Genomic DNA, 20,644 nt, shown 5'->3' on the forward strand with positions numbered 1-20,644 from the left:
TTTTTTTTTTTTTTTTTTTTTTCATTGGGCTTACAATAAACTTGGATAGTTTTTCCACAGTCCCTTTGCCAGTGATTAGTTTGGAAGATAGTATGTTTTGAATTTGCTGAGAGATCTACTGCTCTTAGCTTAGTTTTAGTACTTTTAAAAAGCAATCAATAATGCCTGTTTTGTAATAAGCAAAATTTATGAACTGACAAGCAAAATGTAATTATAGCGGGTATTCCATACAAGAAAAAAGAGGTGATCTTAAAGCCATCTCAGCATTCTGTTTGCACTCATTTTCATTCATATAAATGATTAAGTGGTTATGTGCTGAAACATTTCTCTCTCAAGGCTTAACATGAGTCTGGAAAAGTTGTTGCCAAAGGTTTCTATAATGAAGTCAATGACCATTTGCATTAACTTTTCATTGTTACACACAGACTAAAGTTTTCACTGTACTATTTTTGTGAGTAAATCCCTAGCTCAGTAGCAACTTTGACACCTTTTATTTTTAGTCTCTGGGGACTGTACTCCAAAGATATGTAAATTCATGACAAAAGTGGAGCCTCTATCAAAAACTGGGTGAGTTTTGCAATTAATGAAACTGTTTCCTTCTGCCTTTCCTGTGCTGAGAAATGGCTCCTTCCTGAGTGAACCACTATAAGAACATTCCAAAAATAAGATACAGTGAAGAAGAAAATAAAAGTTTTTCCTGGTTTTAAATGATTTTTTTCTTATAGGGCCTGATCCAAAACTCAGTGAGGTTTGTGAAAAAACACCCACTGAGTTCAGTAGGCTTTGGCAAAATCTCAAAAATAGAGATGTTAATTTAGTTTCCATTTAGATCCAGGTCAAAGCTATGCTTTGTCTGTTCTATTTAGCAATGCATTGAAATAATATGAAATTAAATAAACATTCTGCCTTTTAATAATCAGAAAATACAGTGAATACAGTGAATTTTAGTACAAATTAAGCAGGTCAGGCAGTTAAGGTAAAGCCTATCTAGTTCTGAAATGGACACATTTTGACTCAGATCCTAGCTGTTCTTCCTACTTTGCTTTTTACTTATGCATATTTCTGCATCACCAGTTTTGGCTGTGCAGACTCCTACCGAAGGATGCCCTATTCTAGGTATTAAAAGCAAATAAACAAGCAAAACCAAACCTAAACCACCACCAACAAATAAAACCTTGAAGTCTGACTCTTAATGTCGTCGTGTATTTAAAGGAATTTGTATCTAACCAGTGTTGGTCAAATCATCAGATGGGACCGCCAGCTGTGCCCAATATGTAATGTTAGTCTTTAAACTTGTATGAAGTATTGCAATTCCAGTACAGCAACAATTCCATAACTGCAGACACAGAGGACATTACTTGCAGTGCTGACATGTTTATACCTAAGGTTAGAATAAATTAATTTGCCAGGCCTGAGGCTGGAGTAAGTGAAAACCTGCAAGTCTGCAGGACTTACTGGAAAATGTGGATCAACGCTGTTAGAGGATAAAAACCCTCACTATTGCCTTCTTCAGTAATAAACTCAAATTGGGAGATTTGTGCATCATCCATAAAGGTCCTCTGACCTTTGTGAGGCACTATATGGGTGAAGAGATAGTTGGCAAAAATCTTTTCTTAGGACTGGGGCCTAAAACTTACTGTTGGAGAGGATGCAAGAAGATGAAAGGAGAAATCTGAGCCTGCACTCAGATATGCTTCTCCATGCAGCAAAGTAGCACAATGATAGCTATTGTTATGCTAGATGCAAATTCCAGCTACAAACATTACATCAGTTTTCTTACAGGATTAAAAAAGAAGCCTTCCAGATACCCATATTTCATTTGTGGGAAGTAAAATAATGGTGCTGTTAGCTACTGGGTAGAAGATAATTTATATACTGTGTGTGAAACATTTTTCATTAAATCAGGCCTAGAAGATACTTATGTGGATTTGGCTTGTGAGATTAGCAAATAGCCTATATTTTATAGGCTTATTTCATATCAGAGAATATTATCGATGTTTTCATAACTAGTCGGCAACCAAGTGGATTAGCTGAAATTGGTACTAGTCACCAGATCTCATGTTAAGCTTGTTTAGCTTTTTTGTGAATAAAAAGAAAAAAAAGGACAGAGCTAAGCCCTGACTTCACTCAAGGGTCAATCTTGAGTTTGGAGAAAGGTACAAACAGGGTTCCGTTTCTTGATGAAATGTTATCGCAAGCTGGCCAGTATGCCAGCCTCAGTTCAGTAGAAAAACTTGCTGATTTAAGCCCTGTACATGTATCCATATATTAACATGGACTGCAAAACCAATTGCCTAAGACTGGGATGATGGTCTGCATATTTGAGCCTTCCTCTCCTTATAGTGGATGTCTGACAAGATGCTCACTTGATCTTCAAAACAGACTGACTGACAACTCTGCAAACCTTATTTGCTTGTCACAAGAATGACCAATATTTGGAATCCTCCCTATTTTAAACCACTGGGAATTATCCATGCACTTAGCTGCTTTTAGTCTCTACGTGCTCCCAGGGATGTGAACCAAACCAAGCACATAGATCCTACAGTGAAGCTGCAAAGTTTCTGAAGCAGTCACTGTCTTGCTCACTCTGTTGGTATAGAGTTAATGCCGAAGGACTCGCAGAATCATAGAATGGCTCGGGTTGGAAGGGACCGTAAAGATCATCTAGTTCCAACCCCACCGCCATGGGAAGGGATGCCACCCACTAGATCAGGTTGCACAGGGCCTCATCCAACCTGGGCTTGAAACACATGTGGACTCTAGCACATGGAAGTTATCCTGAGATAGGATAACTCTTAACTGCAGCCTCTTTTCAGGCTATGGAAACTCTTTGTGTCAGTGCCAGGAGAGTGATAGGAATAATTGTAATGGACAATTAAGAAATGCGAGACAGACCCACAAATAAGTGTTCATGCTAGAAATTGTTTTGTTTGGTAGAAAGGGGAGGGTAATCAATGTTTCCAATGAACCCATTTTCCACTCTGTAAATCTGAATTTTGTTCTTTGTGTCTTGCTGCCCACATTTTCTCAGTTAGAAACCTCTGTTTGGTTCTGTATTACTGAGCTTTGTAACATGACTGCAATTAGAAGACGCTTAACTGAGACAGAGGAAACAGTATACCACTGAAACCTTTTCTTAAGAAAAAAAAAAAAAGGACAATTTTCAACATTTAGGTGATTAGAACCTGTCATTTCATGTTGTTGTTTTCAGGCTGACACAGATGACAGGACAAAGGAGCATACATGGAAATAAAATGAAAATTCAGAACAGATGTCAGGACACATTTTTCATGCTGAATGTGCAGAGTGGCCAACCAGGTAAGGCAAAAGCATTTTCCCATTTAGGAAATAATTAGATGGACCATCATGGTCAAAATGGCTTTATCAATTTCCTTTTTCTTTAATTTTCTTACGTTCATATTATACTCAAGTTGCTGTTCACTTTTATCTGACTGGAAGCTTCATCGTCATCTGGACATGAACCTAGTTCTTACAGAAATGAATTAACTATTAACTGCTAAGTGAACTAGATATTCTGTCAATATTATATCATGCTGTTATGTTCAAGGGCTAGCAGTGCATCCATTTTGAACTTCAGAGTGTGTCTGAAAGTTTTTATCACAGTTACAAAATGGAGTATAAGAGAAAGTTAGAGTGACAGAAGACATGCTGTTTTTATTATCTTGACAAGTCTAATTATTTTTAAGTGATAAAAATGTTACACAAGAATGAATTTAAGAGATAACTTAGGGAAAAAAAAAAAAAAAAAAAACGAAATGGAGAAAATCAAAACCAAAACAACAACAAAAAGGTGAATGCGGTTCTGGGACCTTTGCTTTAGGTGAGACTGTAGTCCCAAATCTGGTATAGACTTACTATGTAATCTTGCTGCCAGTCTTGTGCAATGCCATACCTTATCTTTCACGTTCAGAAATAGAATAATTTTATTTTCTCAGGTGAATGCAAGTGTGCAACTGTAATTATTTTGGGCACTAACATTTGACCTCCCCAGGCCTCTGTCATCTCCATAAAGTGTTGGTCTATTACAAGTTCGTATGTTAAATCAATTTGAGAGTGATCGATAATCCCCACTGAGGACAATGTGAAGACTAAAACCTAAAAACTCAGTCTTTGGTTTGTAATACATTTTTCTGTGAACTGTTAAGTAAGACTTGCTGAGTGGCTACAACAGTAGGCCATGTTTCCACGGTAATAATTTCCACCATGTAAAAAGCAGAGCTGTGTGCGTGCCTCCCACCCTGAGCTCCTATAGTTTCAGTGCTAAATGGTGTCACCAATATTCTCAACGTAAAGCCATTTATGTGGTAACTAAACAAAATAATTTGATTTGCATAATTGTGGAAATTGCTCAGTGAGGTTGCATCTGGCTTGCTCCTTACATATGGATTCCAGCATTACTAATAAAAATTGAAAATGTCTTAATTAACAATTACTAATATAGACATGCCTAATTATGGATATTTAAAACAGCTAACAGTGGTGAAAGGTAGTAGTATTGAGAAGCATTGTTCACTGAAGATGTTGCACTGAAGAGAAAGATATTTTCAGTTTTTTGAGGATTTCAGCCTTCAATCAAATAAAATGCCTGAGGAAATAAGGCTAATTTTTAATGAGGCAATGTCAATCACAAAACAGCAAGTACAATTTTGGTGATTTTGGAATTGGTACAGAACTTGCTTGAAGTAAACTGGAATTTAAAGATGATATTTTGCCCTTATTTCTGGCCTTTATCCAACTGTAACACCCTCAGCACTACTTCATTTTGCACACAGTGATGTGAATTAATGCCAGAATATCAATTTTGAATTGGAATTTCTTGGCTTTTTGCTGATGTGTGTTACTACGATACTCTGTTCTCCAAGATTAATTGTTTGGTGTGGTAAGTGAAGGAAAGGTGTCCAACAAGTCAAACGTGGGTGTATCCTTGTGTCAGTAGAGCTTCCCCATCTAAAAAATTTAGTCACCTCTTTTTTCATGGGTAGGGAAACCTCAATGTAAAACTGAAGCTTTTCATTTTGTGCTGGAATTTTCTGGACTTCAAATGTGCATGTGTGTATAAATTTAATACTACCTTATATAAGGGGTTAGTGTGTGTGTATGCATGTGAAAGATAGAAGTTTGGTGTAAGAATATATGTGAGCCCTTCTTCTTAATATCAGCTTTTTTGATATGCCTTTTTTATGGGTGGTGTCCTTGTGGCGGCTGAGGTCATTAAAAATGTCCTCAATAACGTTAACAATGACCACTACTGTATGACCATAGAAGGAAAGGGCTACTGCTTTATTCCTAAATCATAAATGTCTAGTATTAAATTGGAATAAGTACAAACAAAATCGTGCAAATACAATTACTGAGTCCTGGTTTCCTCTCACATCAAATTTACATGGAATCCGTCACAATTCTTCCTAATATATTATGGTTAAGGACAAATTCTGTATGCTGTATTCTTATGTGGCAGAAGAAATGTGAATGGACAGCCAAATTCTTCAGTGCACAATGGATGTTTCACCAACAGTTTAACTGGGCTCTGCAGCCAGTTTTGCAGGGGGAATGTATTGCTCCATTTTCCCCTCCCTTCATGCATATGTAACAGGAAAAAGAAATCATTAGTGCCAAGTATTTACACCACACGTGTACATATGGTCTTAAAAATTACATTGCATTGCTTTGAAATTCCTTAGAGAATTTCATGCTTCTGTAGGGAGAGAAAAACCTATCTTTTTTTTTTTCATGTCTGTACTACTGAAAATGCCCATTTCCTGCTCTGTCCTGCTCAAGACTTTCTACCCTGTGCTGTCATACTCAAGGCTATTCTTCACCTGCCTTGCACAGTTTTGAGATCACTAGTAATAACAGATTTGAAATAAGATTCAGCATTCCAGGTATTTGGATTTGAATACCAATAGCATGAGTTTAGAATTACACATTTTTACTGAAATGATTTATTTGCGTTCCTTTCCAGATGCTTTCTTCATTCTGCAATGTTTAATTGACTTTTAATCATGTTTTGAAAGCTGTTTTTGTAACCATGAGGCTATGAACTTTATGTTCCTCTTAAAAAAAAAAAAAAAAAAGAAAATTAATATGAAATGATATGATCAAGAAATTACGTTTTTAAAGGAAAGGATTAGGAGGATTCATCTAAATTGACTAATAAAATAGTCTAATTGGGCTTTACAGTGGAGACAGAAGCATCTCCAGCAAGTGCTACATTCCACAGCAATGTGGACTGAATAGACCATTAGCAGGATCTAAGCAGTTTAGTTTTAGACATCTACAGTTAGGTCACATTATGTCTCCTCAGAAGTAGTGAAGATTTATATAAAATTGAGATCTGGCAACATTGTTTACGAAAATGAATTGTAAACTGTATTTGCATGTGGTGTTTTCAATTTACAGCTTATATTCTCTGGGCTAGAAATTCTCACTATTTTAACTTTTCTTACTCAGTTTGGGAAAAGGCATTATTCTTAAGCTAAAATAGTATGTGTAGCTTTCCCATTGTCCTTACTATGAATGCATGGTACTACAGTACAATGCAAAAAGGTTCTGTTCAGTTGTGCTTAGCTCAATTTAGCAAAAAGGTTTCTGGTTTTGACATGCATATTTGTCAAAATCTCAACTAGACAAGAGTCTGCAAATGTCATAGAATAGCTGTAATACCAATATGGCTTTTTTTTGTATTCTTAATGCAATAATATATCATATGAAGTATACAATAGTTACCAAGATCTTGTAAAATCAAATAACAAAAAACCTATCAAATCAAGTACCAAGAATTTAGCTTAGTAGTATAATTTAATTTGCAGTCAGTAAGCAGAGAAGCCATTTCAAAACAATGTTCCTGTAATGTTAGGGAATACAAAATATCCCCTTAATATGCCTGTGGTTACCTTTAAGATACAAAGTCCGTGGACTTGGTAGCTAAGGTTAATTTCCTGGATATCTATTTGTAGGCACAGGGGTATTAATTTGGCAATAATCCATACTGCAGAAGAAAACCTACTGTGGAGGAGAAGGGGCTTGGTGAGGAAGAAAAATTACATTACATTCAGCATGCAATTGCAAGGCCAATTGTTGAATATTTAAGACTATTTAATTGACTATTTAGAGACTATTTAGAAGACTGACTAGAAAATGAGAGCCACATGAAAATCCATGTCCTGTCATAGATAATTTCTTGGTTTCGCAGGGAGTCTAGCATTTCTACACATCACTTTTTCAGTCTCCAAGGGAATGGTAAGGTTAAATTTGTAAATGTATTTTCAAATTCTCAGAGGAAGGTGCTACATGTGTGCAGAGTATTATTAGTAATAAGATCACTATGCTGTATCAATTGGCATAGTTGCATCCTGGAAAATAGTTCTCATATCATTATTAGCCATGACGATTCCAAGAGGAAATGTTAAGTACAATACTACAAAATGGAGTTCTTTTGAGCGTATTTTCTTAATTTTTATGGGCCACTGAAAGTAATAACTGACCCTTTTAAAATGTAAGGCATTATTTCCTTTTCAGTTTCCAGTGCTGAAAACACTGAATGCAAAAAAGTGATTGTGTGGATCATTCCTCTTTTCTTCCACATAATTTCTTAATGTATACAGCAATGGAGAATTTTAAGAGATTCCTTTCATGCAATGTAGGAACAAATTATCTTCATTCAGTCCAATTTATACATGAGAAGAACTGACTTAAAACAGTCCTGTGATCAATGCTGCTATGACTACCTTAAATACATTCACTGAATATTATCTCTACAGAAAATAGCCATGTAGGATTAATTGTTATATGAGTTGTTGTTTTTTAATTGATTTTTAAAGGTTAAAATTTTTAAATGATACTGTCATTTAAATGTAGTGTGAAGGTTTAAGTGCAAATCACTCGAAGGTAACTTTTTTTTTTTTTTTAAGAGCGGACTAATGCAGTATTATGTTTTATAGAGCAATAAAATTATGTACTAAAATTATGCTCATAAATGTAAGCAAATGTAAACCAAGCTATTAGTTATGTTTTCTCAGATAAAAGTGATTAGCATAGCTATCAAACTCGTCTCCCATTTGAATAACAGAATTATGTCTGAAATCTAAAGCTTGTTTGCAAAAGCTGAGTCTTAAAAAGAAATGTAAATCCAGCTATCAATGTTGTATTTGAAAGTGAATGCAGTGGCCTGCCCATCATTCTGCTAACAACTAAGAGCAGAGGAACATGACCCAAATTACAGCGAAGCATATCAATATGAAATGTGCCTCAAACACTATTTTAGAAATCATTCTTAGCATTTTATCATGATCTCCTTACTGCTGATCAGACTTACTTAGAAACTATTGTGGTTTGTTTAAACATAAGAATGATGAAAGAGTCGTTTAGCAACAGTCGCCGAGAGACAAAGTTTCATGTATAATTCATGAAGTATGTGGTCATCTACTAGCAAGTTAATTTCCATCTGACAGCTATACTTCTAGTAGTGTCCTCTCCGGAAGGCAATGGTATATAATTAAAATCGGAACAGAACAATTAATACTGATTACTTCATAAAGAATATCAAAGCTTGAATACTCTTTACCTGTCTTTATGGGATTGGAACAGGTATTTTGACAATTTGTATATGGATTAATATATTTTCTTGACCCTGTATTCAACTCTTTCCTTACTGCCTAGGAACTGTGGTTAAAATTGCTCCTGGAAAATCCAGTTGTTAAAAATAACAACAACAACAAAACACACACACAAAACAAAACAAACAAACAAAAACAAAACCACCAAGCCCCTACATCAAACCTGCAAGGAACAAATAAAAACTGCCAGTACTAGTAGGTGGCTTTCATGTAATGCTAATATTGATTGGTCAAAGGAAACATCTAGTATTTTAGATGCAAACCACTTCTCAGACAAGTGCAGCATTCTCTTTGTAGCCTTCCTGCTTCCCTCCCTTACCCCGTTAAATTCAGTTAATCAGTCATTTGACACATTTAATGGGTATTTGCCACACTGAGAGACTATGGATGACCAACTCTGGTATCATAAAGGATTTCTTCTTATTCTTTGCCATAAAATTATTACAATAAGAAGTAAATAAAATATTACCAGGGTTTACAAGCAGTCATGGAATGAAGAACACTGCAGGGAAGGTTTACACATGATCTTATTGAACAGGATGTTTTTAATGTTTCTAGCAATGTTTTGCACTTACATGCAATGAGAGGTTTAGCCACAGAATCACAGAATCTTCTAGGTTGGAAGAGACCTCAAGATCATCAAGTCCAACCTCTGACCTAACACTAACAGTCCCCACTAAACCATATCCCTAAGCTCTACATCTAAACGTCTGTTGAAGACCTCCAGGGATGGTGACTCCACCACTTCCCTGGGCAGCCCGTTCCAGTGTCTAACAACCCTTTCGGTAAAGAAGTAGCCTGTGCTGGCAACTTCCAAAGAAAGTCTTAAGAAGATGTTAGCATATGCTAAAGTTTGTTACTGCTTTCCATCTCCCCTCCCTATGCTACTTAGCAGAGTTGCACTAACATATCCTAGAACTATATCTTCTTAGGCAAGGGCTTTTGTGTGTTTTTGCCATACTTGATGGAAAGTTAGACTTCTGTTTTGATACAAGGACATTTTCTGTATAATGGCACAACATCAGTTAACTATCACGTCTATTTCAGTTTATTCCATCCCTCCATGTTCTCTTTTTGGAGAGACTGAAGATGCAATGTATACAAAATGTGCAATAACAGGTTCTTGTACAGCATAACAATAGTGACAGTATTCAGTAATGCAGGTCAAGACAATTAACGGAGAAATAAAATTTATTTAATTTGAAGAATCTGAAAAGATGATAATACTAAACCTAGAAGAATTCAGACAATAAATGTACACACAACATGGGTCGTGTATGTGATGTTACAACATTGCACTGCTCAGGTAAATTGATGTGTATGAGTATTTCATAAAGATAAGACTGCTAAGTCAAACAGAGATTTACAAATATTGAGCCTCAGGTAATGCAACGGAAGATTTGTCTAGTACACTGGCATTTATTAGTAGGTAAAGCAGTTAGTATTGTCCTTTCACAATCTCTGTGGTTCTTAGTAATGAATGAACAAAGCTCTTCTTCCACACTTCCTACAATCACATTTTAGAAAGGTTTCCATGTCAAAAGACTGTACATAGAAACATAGCCATATGTTTCAACAATCACCTTATCCTCTTTTCCTCTCATTTCTGAGAAGGTCTATAGGATAACACTTGACTTTTCATCTTACCTCAGTAATACGTATTTTGGCTCATAGCTCTGTTGTTATGTCATGGTTTTCTTACCTGAATGACAACTACATGAATGACATTTTGCTATGGCTTTAATCACGAACTAATAATTACAGATATCATTTTGGGTATTGGGCAGCCATCGTTAAAATAAAAGAATCAGAAAATTTCAGTTGGAAGGGCTCTATTGAGATCATCTAGTCCACACCCTGTCTCTCCCTTTCCTCTCAAAGCAGGGCCAGCTTTGAAATTAGATCAAGTGGTGCTGCAGCTCTCATCCAGCCAAGTTTTGAAGGGAGAGTTCTGAGGAAACTGATAGTAAAAATTACTTGCCTTTTTGTTGTTATTTTTATGCCTACCACAAATTGTCTAAAATTAGCTGATGGTAGAGTACTGGAATAGATAGCTCAAACAATTCCTTCAGTTTGGAGTCTTTTAAGAGGAAAATGACTTTGCAGCATCCGTGCTGGGATGTGTTGAACACTGTTTTGCATGACATTCTTTCCTTTTCACAATTCTTTCAATGAGAATTTGTTTTCTGATTTCAAAGGACAGGCTGGTTATGCAGCAGGGAAGAACTGAGTTCTGAAAAATGTGGGGAAAGGTACAAAAAGAGTAACTAGACCTGGCCAGAAGTGGCATAAAGTAAACCGTAAGCTAAAGTGATAGGGAATGTACAGAAAATTTCCGGGTTTAATGAGAGTAAAAAATGAATGAAGACTGCTTGAGGGTGAGAACATCAACAGTGAGATTAATGGTGAGCAGTGGCAGCAGCTGTCACGTCAATACAGTATTAAGTTTGAAAATGTTTTAAGCATAAAAATTCTAGAAGGAGAAACATTCCATGTGGTTAAATTGAGGTTTATACTATCTGTTATTTCGTTAGATCCACTGGACAACAATTATATCAAGTAAATATTTTCAGATGGCCAAAATGTAAGACATGACGTTACATGTGCTGAAAAAACCTGTCATGCTGCAGTGTTTAACACAAGCTGAAAGAACAGTATAAACTGCCAGTAAATATAAATGAAATGAAAACAAACACTGCAGTGCATGACTTCCTGTGGGATTTGATATTAATCCCCACTTATGAGGAATAGTCTGTACAACATATTTTCCCTAGGGGACTTGTGAGTTATCCAGCTAATCCTTTTTCAAGGCATATGATTTGTATGCGGCAAGAAATCACACAATTTTTTCAACCAGCTCCAAATATATAGTATTGATAATGAAGTCTGTGTAGATGGATTTGTGTGAAAAAAACAACAACAATACACACTTTGGAAAACAAGCTTAATGTGTGTGTTTCATTAAGGTTTGGTCTGCACTATAACTTTCAGATAAAGGTGCAGTTTTAAACATCTGATTTTTTTTCTTTAAGTTCTGTTTGGATTCAGTTCCTCTCCCTTATGTTTTCAATCATTTATCCTGTTACTACATATGTTTTTATTGGATGTAAATCGCAAATTAATTGTCCTAATTGTTTTTAGTCTTTTTGTATCCTAGCGATGGATGTTCTCTCTGTGATGGCTTTGAAGTCTCTTGTGCTTAACAGCATAGCTTTTTTTTTGGATTCAGATTCTTCTGTCTGATATGTTCTCACTTCAAATCCTAGTAACAGCATCTGTACCCTCCCCATCTTGTGGAAGGTAAAAGAAGAAAACCTCTCCCTTTGTTTCGATCACAGGTATAAGGTTGTTTGCAGGATGTCATATCAGAGGATCCTTAAAGACACCCTGGGTTAGCACCTTCACAATCTTCTTTAAATCTAGACACTCTGTTAGATCAAGACTAGATACTTTAAAAGTTATATGTTCCTTTTCCATTTAAATAGAATGGTATTGAATTGCAACTAAAACTAACTTAGTTCTGTTAGCATGAATACTAAAACTGTAGAAAATTACTTCTGTCCACAGTGAGAAAAAAGAAAAAAAAAAAAGTGGAGTAAGGCCATTGTTCTAAGGGCTTGCTGCCAAAAAGTAGATCAGATGTGTTTGGATGAAGCATTAGCTGGGGTTCAGTGCTTTCACAAAGTCTGAGGTGGGAGAATGGCCTGTGTTAGCTATTAGATCATTTCCTAAGCTAAGCCTGGATGTACTACTATTAGGCATTGTACATTTTTATTTTGTGCAAAATACCTCATTTACTTCTCATGTTTGGAGACTGAAATACAAAAATGCCTAATGGTGCATAGTTGTTACTCCCGGTAGTAACGTGTGTGGTACAATGGTAGCAAATATTCCAAAAACTAAATCTTGGCCTGAGATTACTTGTATGCTAATTACATTGTTCAGATGTAATTACATTGTTCAGATGTTTATTCTAAGAGTTCAAATTTGATATATTACTGCTCATTTAAATAGGCATAACAAGGTGGAAAGGATCTAGGGATATTTAAAGTTTTTCCAAAATGATCTTTCTTTAAGCATGTTTTCCTATGCAGCTGGTGTCTCTTTAGTTCCAGTGAGATGAGAACACTTGGAATAAAATCTTACTTTGCTGATGAAACGTAGGCTGAGTTTGTCTTTTTATTTTAAAAAATCAGATTACCATTTTTTTCTTTATTGAATGGTTTTGACACAGTAAGCATAGATACACAGTGCTCAAGAACTTCAGAAAGGATGAGCACCTTTGCTCTCAGATGAATACAAAGGCACTTCTGATCTTTTGTGAATCACTTGGGAATGTAGAGATTTTAACTCTTACAGTAGTTTGTAGGAGTTGTTAGTTGCTTAGAGTAATATTCTTGGCTTTCAAAAAAAACTTGCTTTGTGTTTGAGTTGAACTTCATATCTGTTAGTTTCCATGTCTATGTGAAGGATGATGCTTGGTCTTGTATCTTTGACTTACTGTGTAAGGGTATAGCTTCTTTATTTGGTTTCTGCAGTGCTGGAAAGAGAACTTTTTTACCTTGTAGCCTGTGATTTTCTTGTATTTATTGTGGTTCATGCTTTGTTCTTTGTATATGTTCTACCAGTGGCAGAGTTTCAGATCCTGAAACCAGTTAATTCTGGGAAGATTAAAGAGAAGCTATAGATTTCATAAACCTCAGTTTCTAGTTCTGTTCATAAGACTTTCGACTGTAATAGCTTTGACTGTCCCAGTTTTGGGACATTTGGCTTGATATATGCTGAGTCAAGAGAAGTACTGTCTGCTTGGTCCTTTCTGCTGTTGCATACAATAGCCAGTTCTTCATAGTAATGTCAGTTACTTATTGTTTATATCTTCCAAAATGGACTTTAAATGACACAGATGATCCTGACTTCCTATTTTTAAATAGGTCAAGTTTTTACTGGGAGCAAAATCCATTAATATTACTTATCGGGCCTCTATTAACTTGGGTAGACCATCAGCTCAATGTCAGGCCTGTAAGATGTTCCAAGCCTTTAGCAGTTCTGTAAACTTACGATTCATATTTGGCTCAGGAAGTCCATAAATTTAATAAAAAACAGGAAAGAATGTGTATGCCTACCAGTCAGGATACTATTAGTTGATGGGTTTATTCCCTGACTGCTGGAAATGGAGTGTCATAAAATGCTCTTTGTCTCGGTCCAGGCACCTACCTTGTATATTAGACTTTGTTGTAAAAACATCTCACTTCCTATAAGTCATCTTTTACATGTTCTGGTGAAGAAGGACAAGACAACGAAGTAAAAAGAAGGGCATTTGCTATCATTTTTGCATAGTAAACTGGTTCTTGGAGGATTCCAACCTGGAAATTCTGTTGCAGGTAATGAGTTAATCAGTGGCATCTGCAACGTTATTTGCTTTTCCAAGTACATACAGTACTTAGCTAAGAAATGTTTCTTATATATCATGCACTGTAGTCTCAATCCCATATACTTTTAAAACACTTAATTCTGATGATGATTTAACAACCTATACAACAGTCAGAATGTCTAGAAGGAGATTCTATTTGTTCTCCACACACCATCTCTCTAACAAAATAGAAATCAGTGCATGGAAACTCTGATAACATGAAATTCTTGCTAATATGAAGTTGGATTCATACTGATGGTTAACTTGCTGAACACCAGGAACATAAGAAGTGCCAAGACTCTTTCCTCTCTTTTACCACATCTCTTTTACGATATACTTTATCAAAAAAAATCAAGGAGCACCTTTTCAATGCTTAAACTTTTTTTGTTATCAGTAGATAATCTCATATGATCCTAAGGACTTTCTGTGCTCAAAGGTAGGGCTGCCAAACACAAGCTGAAAAAGAGAATGGCCTCTGCTATGCTGCCCACCATACACAAATTAAATTACTTAGAAATAAGCATAAAAATGGTAGTGTCCATTTTTTTTGACACTGATTTGGCTGCAAATGGACAAGTTCACTCTTATGTAACTGTAAGTTTCAGGAGCTTGAACTGTACTTAAAAATGAACTCAATGTATGGTTCCCTAAGGTACAGCTATTGTCATAATCTTTTCCTACTTCACCAGTAGAAACTTGAGCTAAGTAAAGTGTTTATTGTGTGTAAGCCACATAATAAGCACTCATGTATGGGAGCTACCTAGTAGACCCAAATTTAAGAAGCCATATGGGTAACGGGCTGTAAAGCAGAAAGCTCTGTACCTCTGCTTAGTCCCAGTGTGTATTTAAATTCTAAAGCTGCAGAGTTGTCTGTTGGCACAGCTTTGTCAAAGTAATGCTGACCACTCTAGTGGAATCCTAACAAATTGAAATCATCTGGATGCACTGACGGAAGCCAAAAGCTGACTTTATACTGCTTTTTCCAACTGAGCAACCAGACCACAACACTGGACCAAGTGGGTGGCCTCACCCACTTGCATATATGACACTTCTGGAAGTGAAATGGCTATGAAATCACTAACTGATTTACCCTCTGTATAAAACAGCTAGTTTGTCTTAGTGACTTAAAAGGCTCTGATGAGCCACCTCTATGGCTAAGATTCTCAAAATCAAGATGAGGAAAATTTGACAATTGTACAATTACCTACTTCATGTACAAAGCTTAAGCACTGAAAAACTTAGCGTACAAAACAGTTGGATACAGTCTGTGTATAGAGATGTTGTTGTATTTACTTCTTGTATTCTATGTAGAAGTTATTTGAGGAATTAATTAATTAATTAATTTCACTTCATAGATTTTCAGGCTCTGTAATGATTTCTGTCACAAAGAGAGGACTGAAGACAAATACCTTATCATTAGTATAAATACAGGACCTTTAAATTTATGGTAAGACCACTGGAAATGGAATTTGTCCCAGTGTCTTCGCTTATTGCTTAAAATCTAAAGAAGAAATTATTTAAAGAATACCTGACAGTTAAGTGACCATGATTCTGTAGTTGACTGAAAGGTCAGAAGTCATTGGGAAGTTGATCTTGCCTGTTCCTGGAGCTCTGATAGTTTGGATAAAATGAAAACTAGATCTTGCCAAACAAAAGCCTGTGGTGCCTGACCACCTTCTAATGAGAAGGAGTGAAATCCTGGTTTCTCTGAATTCAGCAACAAAACTCTCATTGAGTTAAACAGGGAATGGGTGGGGGGTGAAGGCAGTGGGAGGGAGGTGACAAGGTTTCACCAAGAGTATTTAGCACGTGCTTTGAAGAATATATGATGAGTAAGAGCAGCAATTCATCCTGAGTGCTTTTGAAAGGTAACTGTTATGAGGGGGGGAAAATGTTGGTGTTACAAGTAGTGGATAATACTGAAAAGAAATTCCTTCTTCCTGAGAAATTCTAACTATATTATAATAACATGGAAGGACTTCAGTGGGGTACAAGAATCTTGAAAGCTCTGAGCATTTGGTAGTATGAAGTGTAATCTTGTTTTCTGTTCTTCATAGGCCCCTCATATTATAAATTGCCAAATCTGTGTGGTATCATTTCTGTTCATCTGTTGACGATGCATTTTTTGGATGCTTGCATTCATGGTTTGAGCTTCTTTCTAATACCTTTTCTACACTATTTGTCCTTTGAAAGTTGATGTTGTCATGCGCTTGTCCTGCTTCTATTGATATTTATGGTATATATGTGTAATAAGTAGTTGGAGGATACCAGGTGCACCCAGTAACAGCAAAAAGAGGAGGGAAAAGGCAGGGTAAAAAGAACTTTTCCACCCTAGTAGGAGAATTAAATCCTGACTGCCTCAGAAGAGAATTGTTTCTTTCAGTAGCACTCTAAACTCTGGATTATAGTACAGCCAAGACATATCCCCAGAAACACAGTGAACGAGCATTGAACAGTGAGTGCTATATTTCTTTTATGAAAAACATTCTTCAAAAAGTGTGCATAAACAAGAAGCACACATGTTCAACTAAACTATTTTTTGGCTGTCTTGAAGTATTTGTTAACTCATTTGGATTTTTGTATGCATGTAACCTTTTAATTTCTGTACTTCTTGAACTGTAGGCAGGTTTTGATTTTTCTTTCTCAATCATCTGTGCCTCATGGATTTTCAGAATTAGCCTATACAATAGTTACGGTTCAGTGGTTGCCATTACGATCTGAACGTGTGATAACTATTCTTGCAATATTCTGATAACTTTGTTAAAAGCTGAATTTTAACAAGATACTCTACATCTGTATGTTAAATCTTGATTAGTATTAGCAATGATAAACTTGTTACATTCTCAAGACTGAGATTATGACTACAATTAACTTTGCAGCCCTTTACACGCTTAAAGCCAGCATTAAATTTCCTTGTTTTCTATTGAAAAAATGGGTACAGTTGTGAGTGATTTTTGTGAAAAGATCATTTCTACATATGAACAAACCAAGCATCTCTTATTAACTATTGTCACTTGAAGAAGGTAATGCTTCATCCTGGGGTGAAGATAATGCTTCATCTGGAAGGTGACTGAATTCAGGGAGAACTTTATTCCTACTTTGTTTTGATGAACACTTTTTAAGGACTTCCCACTTCCTCTTTCCCCAAAACCTGGTATTTGCCAGATGTCAACAGCAGCAGCAGACAAGTATTCAGGAAACACGGAGCCTGTTCCCAGAACTACTGGTCATCAGCTTGGTCAGGTTCCTTAACTGGCTCTATTTTTGGATTTCTTGCTATCCTTTACTTTCTTTGCCTTGCCAGTTAAATTTCTTCAGATTGGAGTTGCTTTCTAATAAGTTTTAAGAAAGTAGACATTGCAGTTGGGTCCCAGCCATTGTTTGGGCCTTAAAACTTTACTGTTTCAAGTCTTTATTCCTCAAAGTACTTTGCACATGTATTTTCAGGAAAAGAATAATAGTGGAAATGAGACCATTGCCCCTTCATCATCACTCCTTTGCTGCTTTCAAAGTCCTAGAAGATACCGGAAATGTAGTCATGGAGTGTATTTCAAGGAATCTCAAGTAAAGCAAGGAGAAGCTCTATGAAGCCTTTCAGTATTGGATACCAATTAAAAAGACATTTAGTTGAGGCTGATCTTCAGTTGCTTAGGTCTGTTTTTAAGTACCTAGTTTGGTTTTTGAATTTTCCTATTAGAAGCAGTCATCTGGTTTCAGGGTGCTGCTATGCTTGCACAGAAATGCCCATTTTTGTTTCTGTTCAGTAATAAATTACAAAATTATTACTTTACCCAAAATAGCCAGTCTTAAATATTTGGTATCTAAGGTACGCTCTTGGACACAGTAGTGTAAATTGTGTCAATCCCATAGAATTTATCATGCGTATTAATAGTTAGACTTCCTTCCTTGTATTCCAGGTGTGGCAGTTCAACGTATTAAGCATATTCACTAAAAGACTGCAATAAGGATAAAAGGATGTTTTCTTGGTTATGGCACAGGGCCATTGTCCTTTACCATAGAAATTTTTTTATGTATCTCAGGCAAGCAATGCTTTTAAGGAGTTACTTCATTGTCTTTCTTCTCTTTTGGAAGACCTAGCTGGAGATACAATACTTTAATTTGCTGAAGCATATATAGGTGCAACTGATTGAGCTAAATAGTCTGAGGCAGATACTTTGGACCTGAGAATTAGAACCAAAATAAGGTAGATGTATTTAATTTATGTGCTGTTCCTGTCTGTAAGAGCTGTTAATATTCCCTTAACTCATGGATATGTATTTAGGTAAAACCCCAGAATGTTATAATATGTATTACCAAAAGTCACAGAGGACTTAGCAATTCCATTTTCAAAACTGGGCTTGGACAGTACTTTATAAATAAAGTCAGAGGCAGTACATTGAACAATAAAGAGAAAAAATTTTGAACAGCTGCTACACTAGTATTCCTTTCTAATCTTAGATGCAGGATCTTGCAGAAAATTGACAGATTTTAAGTAAGGAGGCTGAATTAAGTTTATGCAGGCAACCTTCTTTTTTTATTTCTACCTTTGAGGTCTTGAATTTTTACCCCTCGTAACACCACTCTTTTAACAGTTACTTAGTATATAATACACAAAGAATAAGAAATTCTATACTTCTGATTATTGTGTTTGCAAAGCATACAATGCATATATATATATAATTTATATATATATATATTTGCATATAAATGCACTTTGAATATTTAAAAAGTATACAATGCATATGCATTCCTGAAGAAATAGACCAGGAATATTTGAGATAATCTTGTTTGTTGTTAAAGATTGCTTATTCTGTTGCTGACTATATATTCAGTTTGCCAAGGGAATTTATAGAAGTAGAAAAGAATGTCAAAGCCTGAAGTGGCATTTCCAAGTAATGATAGCTGTTTCTACTGTACTATACTTTTTCTGCTGTACTGTACTGTTATTGATACAACTGAATGTCTGTCCAAATTTCTGTGGATTCAGTGATGCCTTAGGCAATTTTGTATCTCAAATGCAACAATCTGCCACACATACAGCCAAAAAGTTTGAGAACCTGCTCTAAATATCTCTGAGGTTGCAAATTCACAATCCAGGGCCATATGCTGTTGTAAGTTTCAGCATGCTGATGCAGAAGAGTTCAAATGTCCTGCACCTCATTGGCAGTAAACAGTAGACAAAGAGCGACCTGACTGAGGTGACTGCTTAGGGATTGGTGGCCCTACAGATGGCACGATGGAGAGTAATCAGATGTTCTAGATTCATTGCAGCAGTGGCCAAGAGAGAAAAGTTGTATTCTGCTGACTTCTCCTGAATTTGTTTACCTTACATGATGGTAAATGAATTTATGAATGCAATAATATTGGTACAAGATGAAACTGATATAAATTAGTCATGAATACATGTAGACTGAAAGTTCTGGAAGAACTCTCAGTGAGGAGGAAGCAAAGGTGTTTTAAAATCATGGAAAGGATTTTATGAGATTGCAACACTTCATCAAAAGTGTTTTGCTCTCTTGTTTCATTTAAAAAGCATGACTTTCTAGTCACTATATGCCTTGTTTTGCATTATTTTGTAAGTAGCCTATTGATATTCTTGTTTGTCTATAAATGTCTGGGGGAAATATGGAGAATGTTTCATGTGATGGCTGTTCTTATAGTCCAGAATAACTAATCGTTTGTGTTTATGTACATTATGGCATTCTGCGTAATGAAATCAGAAACAAGTGTTTGATAAATATTTCCATGCAAACTAATGTCTTGCTAGCTCCTGTTTTTATGACCAGGTTAAGGAAGTTCTATGGGTGGGAATAAATATCTTAAACTGAAATTAAAATAATTCTACACTTGTTTCTGACTTCAAAACGGAGGTAGCACAATTTTGTTTTGTTTCTTGAAAAAGCATTTCCTTTGCTCACACACACCAAAGCAAACATAGACGGAATAGATGCTCTACGGCTGATCCCCATGTCACTGCTGGTGGTTTCATATTGGGTAAATATGACTAATTTCAGTAGAGCTATTTCCAACTGATTTACAGTGACAGAAGAACAGAACCTGCTCTGTACAGGATTGTAGATACAACCAATACCTAAGAAAAAGGATACCATCTAATAGAAATGAGATGGCTCCATCTAATAGAAATTAGAGATAAATTTCCAGAATTGCAATGCTGTTCCTGAAAGCTTGTTTCAAGTTTCTTTTCACTCCATGCAGTAACTCTCCCCAATATGGACTGAGACCTAATTGTCCATGTGTGTTCCTAGCATGTCAAACACAGCTACCGCTTTCAAGAAGAGCACTAGGGGTGTGCAGGTCAGTGCATCTTTAGAGTCTTTCAACAGACTGCACTATGGATACAACTTAATAGCTACAGGCAGTTTTCTTAAGCACTTTGATAAAATATGACTAAAGAGGTATTCGGGCAATTTTGCTTTTGTTTCTATTTAACTACAAAAAAAAAAAAAAGGAAAGAAAAAAATGTTTTGCTGAATTGCATGACCTCATGGGCTGTATTTCATGTTCCTCATTGAAATGTGGTTAAAATAATCTTGTATTTAACCAGATCCAAACCTTCAAACAGCAGCATTTTTTTTTT

The 20,644-nt window shown here is 35.9% G+C and overlaps 1 long non-coding RNA gene across 2 annotated transcripts in view; it reads left to right on the forward strand.

Moving 5' to 3' along the window:
• Window positions 1-19,424, forward strand: part of LOC118168369 — a 71,661-nt gene extending 52,237 nt beyond the window's left edge. Inside the window, exons 3-4 of one of the 2 annotated variants that reach the window (XR_004751516.1) lie at window positions 3,212-3,318; window positions 17,494-19,424. This is a non-coding gene — a long non-coding RNA (uncharacterized LOC118168369). Of the gene's footprint in view, window positions 1-3,211; window positions 3,418-17,493 lie in introns of those variants that run through there. The other variant, XR_004751515.1, reaches the window with a different exon arrangement.
• Window positions 19,425-20,644: the final 1,220 nt, after the last annotated feature.

Source organism: Oxyura jamaicensis, chromosome 5, assembly GCF_011077185.1.
Source record: "Oxyura jamaicensis isolate SHBP4307 breed ruddy duck chromosome 5, BPBGC_Ojam_1.0, whole genome shotgun sequence".
NCBI classification, from domain to species: domain Eukaryota; kingdom Metazoa; phylum Chordata; class Aves; order Anseriformes; family Anatidae; genus Oxyura; species Oxyura jamaicensis.